Genomic DNA, 7,509 nt, shown 5'->3' with positions numbered 1-7,509 from the left:
CCCCCCAGCCTTCCTTCCTTCTCCAGGCCTGGGGAGCGTTGATGGCGGGGTCCCTGGCATGGGTTAATGAACGCCTGGCAGCCAGATCTTCGCGAAGACAGGCACGATGAATTTGTTTGTGTGAGTATCTCATTGCAGCTGCCAGGCCAAGTGCAAGGGCGCCCGCCCCGTTGCGGTGCTCTGACGACCCCCCCCCCCAGCGCAGCACCCCTCACCCGCCTTTGTCAGTATCTCAAAGTGCCAGGCGAAAATCCCCTTCCAGGAAAGCTCTGCCCAAAGCTCGGAGAATCTCTTTATTTTACCCTCCATATTTATTTATTCTTGCCACCACCCCCCCTCCTCTGACAGCTCCGGGAAAAAGCGATTAACGCAGACAAGGCCAAGAAAAGACAAACAAAGGCTCCCGCATTCTGGGCTGGCCGAGCAGAATGGGGGGATTTTCAGGCAAGAATGTGGCAGCAAAGGTGGAACGTGGAATCCGTGGATTGAAAGGAGGCCGGTGCGAGCAGAGGATTGTACCAGCTTCAGGCACAAAGGCAGCGACCGGGGCCTCCTGGCAAAGCCGCCAACACCTGCTTCCTTTTCAGAGGCCACAATAGGGAAGTTAAGCTGTAGCCCCGGCCTCCAGGAATCTGGAGGCTTCTAGCCCATGGGGCTCAGCTGTCCCAGGAGTTGCAGGGACACGAGGGGGACTGCGGAAGGGTCTCTCAGCTGAGTGGGAGGCTGGCAGTCAGAGCGAGCTGGATGCCGAGGGATCACCTGGCGCAGGTTGGAATCCCAGCCCTGCTCTCATTCAGCATTTCCTGAGCACCCACCACGTACGGGACCCGGGGTCCCAGGGCCCCAGCCATGAATAAAACAGAGACCACATTCCCTGTCCTTGCATGGGTGACCATCTAACAGACCGTGCGACCTTGGGGACATGACTTTGCAGTTCTGGGCCTTGGTTTTCTGCATCTGGAAAATGGGCTGGTGTGTGTGCCCACCTCACAGGAAGTTACAATAGCAAAGCCCCCAGAAAAGCCTGGTGCAGAGTGAGTGTCCCCAAACATTAGCTAGCATCAGGGTCCCACCACCCCACCCCAACCCTGCTGACATCTCTGTGGGGGGCCGTCGTCCTGGGGTTACGGAGCAGCATGTCTGGCCTCCCACTCACTTGATGCCAGGAGCACCCTCAAGCCAGTTGTGACAACTACAAATGTCTCCAGATATTGGCCACTGTCCCCTGGGGGGGCGGAATCGTCCCCCCCCTACCCCATGAGAACCACTGCTTTACATTGTTATTAATTCTTAGAAGAGACTTGGCCCAGCCACTGTGAATGCTTGTGGCTTAAACACTTGTACATGTTCTCAGCTGGTCCTTTGCATTTTACACCCCGAATGGCAAAATTGTCAAGTTGTAACTGTGACCCTCGCTCTAACTGGATGCATGCCCAGCAGCCCGAACCGCGGTTCCTACCCCACCTCTGCGGGAACCCAGCCTCCTCCTCCCCACCCCCAGCCCCCAGCCGCCTAGGGAGGGGAGCCCACATCCCTCCCTCTCTGGGAAGGGGGGGGCCAAAGTAGCAGGAGTGGGAGCTCTAGGCCTGCAGATGGTGAGCTTCAGGGCAGAGGGGGGGCTGTTTGAGATCCATGGAGTCCCTGGCTCCTCCTACTCCCACACACTCAGGCATTCATTCATTCATTCATTCGTTCCCTCCTCATTCCCGTGATCTGTTCTAGGCGATGAGGACACCGGCAGTGTCCGTGACAGACCCAGCCCTGTCCTCCCAAAGCTCCTGGTCTGGGGTGAGGGGAGAGGGACACGTGCCTGGGCAGTGACAACATGGGTGCTGAGAGCAATAATGGGGGGCAGACAGGCAGCTGAGGAGCCCAGAGGAGGCCCCTGAGCATGGAGGTCAGGGGAGGTGCTTCTGAGCTGAGTCTGGAGGAGGAAGGAAGGGTTAGTTGGGTGAAGATGGCCGGCGGGCAGTCTGATCAGATTTTAGGAGCCCTTTGGAGAGCGTGGATGGGAGGCTCGGGACTGGAGAGGCTGGGGAGGCAGGGAGGCAAGGAAGGGGGCAGAGGCTGGGACCCGGGAGGAGAGGGTAAAGCCTCTGGTGGGTAGTGGGGACAGATGGGGACGAGGTAAACCTCGGGGTGTCCCTGAGATGGGAGCAGGTTTGGGGTGATGTTGAGGTCTGATGCTCTGATAGGGGTCCCTCCAGATCTGGGTGCCGCGTCGGTGACGGCAATAAACAGCAGTCGGGGTCCATGCAAATGGGTCCTGAGCAGGCCGACAGCCCGAGTGACGGGCCTTTATTAGCTCGAGAGCCTCGTGGGTTTAAAATAGCATCGTGAAGGCAACAAAAGCAATTTGCCTTCTGCATTTTCATTCTGAACGGATGATCTGCTTTTAATCAAGCAAGGCGTCCCAAAATGCTCTTAATTACCCAGAGTCAAGGGCTCGGCAGTAATTTCGATGTCGACTTTCAGGCGGGCGTGATTTGGTTTTCACAAGACAGGTTCTGGGGAAGCGTGGCTGGAGGAGAAGGGTGTTGGGGCGCAGCTGGAACCAGCAGGCGGGAGGCCGGGGCTGGAGGCTGGCCTCAGGCTGGGAGGTCAGTCTCAGGCATGATTGTGTGGCCTTGGACAAGTCACTCTCCCTTTAGAAGCCTCAGTTTCCCCCCGAAAATGCAGAGACTGATGGTCTGCATGGTGAGGGTAACATGAGATTATGGTTGAAGCTTCTTAGCATCAGGCCAGACACTTCATTCATTCATTCAACCAGCATTTATTGAGCATCTACTGTGTGCCGGGCCCTGTTTTTGGCCCTGCAACCTCTGCAGGGACCATGACAAGCAACACCCTCCCTCCCGGGTCTAGCAGAAGAGACAGTCACGAAGCAATGAACACAGCATGTGTCACGGAACGGAAGATAAGCAATTTTCCTGTTTTAACGTCTCTGTAATCGGGATGCGTTGTCGTCGCTGGGGCCGTGATTTAACTAGGCAGGGCTGTTTTCCTCCTTAGCAGGATATAAAATAAAGGCCGATTTTCTATTTGGTGGCATCCCAGAGTCCATGGCATATCGTAATAAGGAAGTACGTGGGTGTGCTCTGAAGGTGAGCAAAGCTATGGAAAGGATGGTGTTTTCAAGACTTTGCCACAAGCCCAGAAACCCTGCAGCCCACATGCACCTGTGGGGCGGGGCGTGGGGACAGCTGAGTCCCACGCGGCTCATCGGTACCACGTGATGACAACGCACTTAGAAGAAAACCGAACAGTGAGCATTCAGAGTCTCTGGGGACGGAGTTCTGGGTATCTTGGGCTAGGAGGTCACCTCCCACGTGAGCCTGGTGGCATCATGGAAGGAACTGGAAGCACTGGGTGGTGATTCCATGAGGCTACCCCGGGGAAGCTAGTTTTGCTGATTTAAATCCCAACAGGTAGGTTTGCACAACTTCAGGGCCCGCAGACGCGTGGCTTCTGTTATGGTCTAAAATCCGCGTGGAGGAGCTGAGAAGCCACCTGGCTGCTGATGCTTGGGGCTTGTGGCCCGTGGGACAGCAGATTCAGGGAAGCGGCAGGCTCTTGAGTCAGACAGGTCCAGAGGCCAATTCCGGCTCCACCGCCTCCTGGTTAGGTGACCTTGAGCAAGTGACGACCCCTTCCGGAGCCCAATGCTCTGGTCCGTCAGGTGGAGGTGGTATGAACTCTCGCCCCCTCGCATGGGGATGCGGGTGAGATGAGGTCACTCAGGGCACCCGGCTGGCTCAGTTGGAGGAGTGTGTGACTCGTGGTCTCGGGGTCGTGAGTTCAAGGCCCACATTCCATATAGAGATGTCTTAAATAAATAAATAAACTTGAAAAAAAAAAGGAAACATGCTAAGCCATTGGAAAGGCTTGAAAAATGTCACCTCTTAGGGTGGGAAGTCTGCTGTTTGAGCTGGAAACTGTACCATGTCTTTCTGCCTGACTTCTCACAAGTTTCGATCCTTGCTGTATCCGGACAGGCTCGGTTTCATTGCAGTACAGGCCAGTCCCCACACCTCAGAGGCTCATAACAACCGAGGGTTATTTCTCGCTCACATTCTATAGTTGCTGTGGTTTTTTTCAGGCTGGGGACCTGCTCCATGTCACCTGACTCCAGGACCCGGGCTGATGGAGCAGCGACTGGAAAATTGTCAGTCTCAGTGGCACAGGAAGAGAGCTCTGGAGAGTCTCTCATTAGCAATAAAGGTTCTGAAGTGACACAGGTCATCTCCCATCCTGGATGCCAGAATGGGGCATACAGTCCCACCCAATCCACCTGGTCGCAGAAACCAGGAGCACAGTCCTATCCGGTGCTGGTGCGACAGCCAGCTAGTGCTGTGTGACAAACACCCACCAAGTCTCTTTGGCATACAACAACAAACATTTGTTTCTCATTCTTACATTCTCAAGGCAGCTAGCCTCCAGTCTAATCTGTGGATTGTGTCCAGATCTGGTCCATGTATTTCTGATCTTCCTCAGATTAGTGACTTCTCAAGACATATTTCTCTCACGGCTAAAGGAACACAAGAGAGCCTGCAGAAACATGAAGTCCTTCTTAGGGTCAAGGCTCCAAACTGTCACACTGTCACTTTTGCTCCTATTGCCTTGGCCAAAGCGTGTCACATGGCTGGGCCTGACCTCAGTGGGGCCAGATTATACAATCCAATATCAAGGCTCCCAAGGGCCCGGGTCTTAGTTCTCTGGATGGATTCCTGGTCCTGCAGCCCCTTCTCAGATCTGCCCACAAATGCATTTGCTTGAACCCAAGTCAGCCACACCCAGAACCTAAGTATATTCTTCCCTGTCGAGTTTGGGAAGAGGTTGAATGAAATTTGTTGAATAATAAGGTAATCCTCCATATCCCAGAAGGCGAAGAGCAGGAAATATTTGTTGAGAGCATTATTTGTTACCACGCAGAAGCCATATGAATAAAAACCCAGGTTGTAAGTAGAAAGTCCAGGTGTATGTGAGTTTCAGGCGTGGCTGGATCCAGGAGCTCGTTTCTCTCTGTCTTTTGGCTTTCTCTGCATTGTTCTGATCTCAGGCTCCATGTAGACGCCTCACGAGATGTCTGCAGCAGTGCTAACTTCACTTTAGCCCCAGTTTGCGCAGAGCAGGAAGGGCGTTGCAACATTCTCTTTCCAGGTGTCAGATCTCTCCAATGGCATGCGACAAAGAAACAGCAAACTTCATTACTTGACTGACAGGCAAAATGAGCAAATTATAGCCTTCTTTTCCCACTGCTCCCCTCACACTGCCAGTCCTAGCAAGCAGTTCATCTTCTGCAGATGAACAGGTTCCCCTCTCCCAGTGTTTACTCACGCAGCCCCCCCTTATGTGGGGGTAAGATTATACAATCCAATATCAAGGCTCCCAAGGGCCCGGGTCTTAGTTCTCTGGATGGATTCCTGGTCCTGCAACCCCTTCTCAGATCTCCCCACAAATGCATTTGCTTGAACCCAAGTCAGCTGCACCCAGAACGTAAGCCCCTTGACGGAGATCAGAAAAACAGGGCAGGAGCCAGCACGGAGTTTGTTTAATTGATTTGCTCTTAATTGGCTGTCTTCCCAGACGGTCTGGAGGAAGCTTATCTTGGGCACTCACTGACCACCTACTTCCTCCCCAGGCTGGGGGGAGAAAGAGCTGGAACCAGACACTCCCAGCCCCAAGTGCTAAGGGGAGGGCCAGAGGGCATGACCAGAAATGGTGGAGAGACTTGGGTTCAAATCCATGCTTGGCCTCTTATCCATTGAGACCTTAGCTGAGCCACCTAGCCCTGCATGCCTCAGTTTCCCTATCTGTATAAACCAAAGAAAGCAATAGCTTCTAACTTACAGAGCTGTTATAATGAGTTAATATGTAAACAGCAGGGACCATCAAACTTCAGGGGCCAGGAAGTCAAAATTTTAGGCTTTGCAGGCCATGCAGTCCACTCTGCCCTTGTGCAAAAGCTGCCATAAATGATAGGGCAAATAAATGGGCATGGCTGTGTGCCAATAAAACTTTATTCATGGACCTGGAAATTTGAATTTCAGATCATTTTTTGTGCATCCCAAAATATTATTCTTTGATTCCTGCCCCCCCCAGCCATTTAAAAATGTAAAACACAGGTGCAGGGCTGCATTTGACCTTGGGCCAACCCTGGTGCATATATAGCACTGACGGTAGTACTTAGCACACAGAAAGTGCTGAACAGCCAGTATTGTTGTTGTTGCTGTTGTTAATCTTGAGGTCATAAAGGGGGTGTCAGAGTTAGGGCACGAGAGCAGAGAAGAACCTCAAGCATCCATTTCACAAACCAGGCTGCTCCTCTTCCCAGCCACATGACCTGGAGAAAGTGGCTTCACTTCCCTGAGCCTCAGTCTCCCCATCTGTATAATGGGTATGGTGTTACCTCCCTCAGAGGCAAAGTGATGACTCGCAGGCCTTCGCCCCTTTGCACGATGACACAACTCCACCAGGCATGTACGTCTCTCTCCTTAATGCTTCCAGGACTTTCCCCCTGCTGGTCCCTCCATCCAGACCCCCCTGCTGGTCCCTCCATCCAGACCCCGCTGCCCTGTTGCCTCCATCCCATCCTTAGGGTCGAGGCTCCAAACTGTCACACTCTCACTTTGCTTTTTGAGGATTCAGTGCAGAGGTTTCCTGCTCTAGGGAACCCTTCCTGACCACCCCCATCAGGGTGAATCAGACCTTCTCTGGGCTCCCCTAGGACTCTGTGCACCCATCACACCAGATGTCACACCAGGTTTGTGTCTTCTCTGGCCAGAGAAGGCTGGGAAAATAGGAAATAACAAAAATGTGTCGGGATTTAATGTCTGTCTCCAAATTCCCAATCCCTCTTACCTTCAGCTCTTCTCTCTTCCTCTTTTTCTTCCTTCCTTCCATCCCTGAAACCCCTCAGGGCCCAGAGCCATTGCTAGCACTCTGTCCCTTTGCTTCCTGTGGCAGATAGATCCTAAGGTGGCTCTTATGATTCCTGCCTCCTGGTGTCCACACCTTTGTGTGTCCTCTTCCCTCGCATATGGATGGGGCTTGTGACCTGCTTCTAACCATCAGAGGTGGTAGGATGTCACATCCATGACACGTTATCTTATATAAGACTCCGTCTTGCTAGCAGACCTGCCACACTTACTGTCTTACTGGCAAGCGGTCCTGTTGGGAACAGCCCATGAAGAGGGCATGTGGCAAGGACCTGGGTGGCTTCCAGAAGCTGAGAACAACATCCGGCTGACAGTCAGCAAGAATCCAGGGACTTCAGGCTTATGGACATAACGCAATGAATCCTGCCAACAGCCTGAGGGAGCTTAGAAGCCAATCCTTCCCTAGTCGAGACTATTGTCTTGGCTGACACCAAAATTGCAGCCCTGTGAGAGACCCTGCCCAGCTAAGTCATGCCTGGCTTCACCACCCACAGAAACTGAGATAATAAATGTGTCCTTCGAAGTTGCTAAGTTTCAGGTACTTTGTTACACAGCAATAGCTGACTGATAC

This window comes from Ailuropoda melanoleuca, chromosome 4 (genome assembly GCF_002007445.2).
Source record: "Ailuropoda melanoleuca isolate Jingjing chromosome 4, ASM200744v2, whole genome shotgun sequence".
Taxonomy (NCBI): Eukaryota; Metazoa; Chordata; class Mammalia; order Carnivora; family Ursidae; genus Ailuropoda; species Ailuropoda melanoleuca.
Note: the sequence above shows the minus strand (reverse complement) of the source record.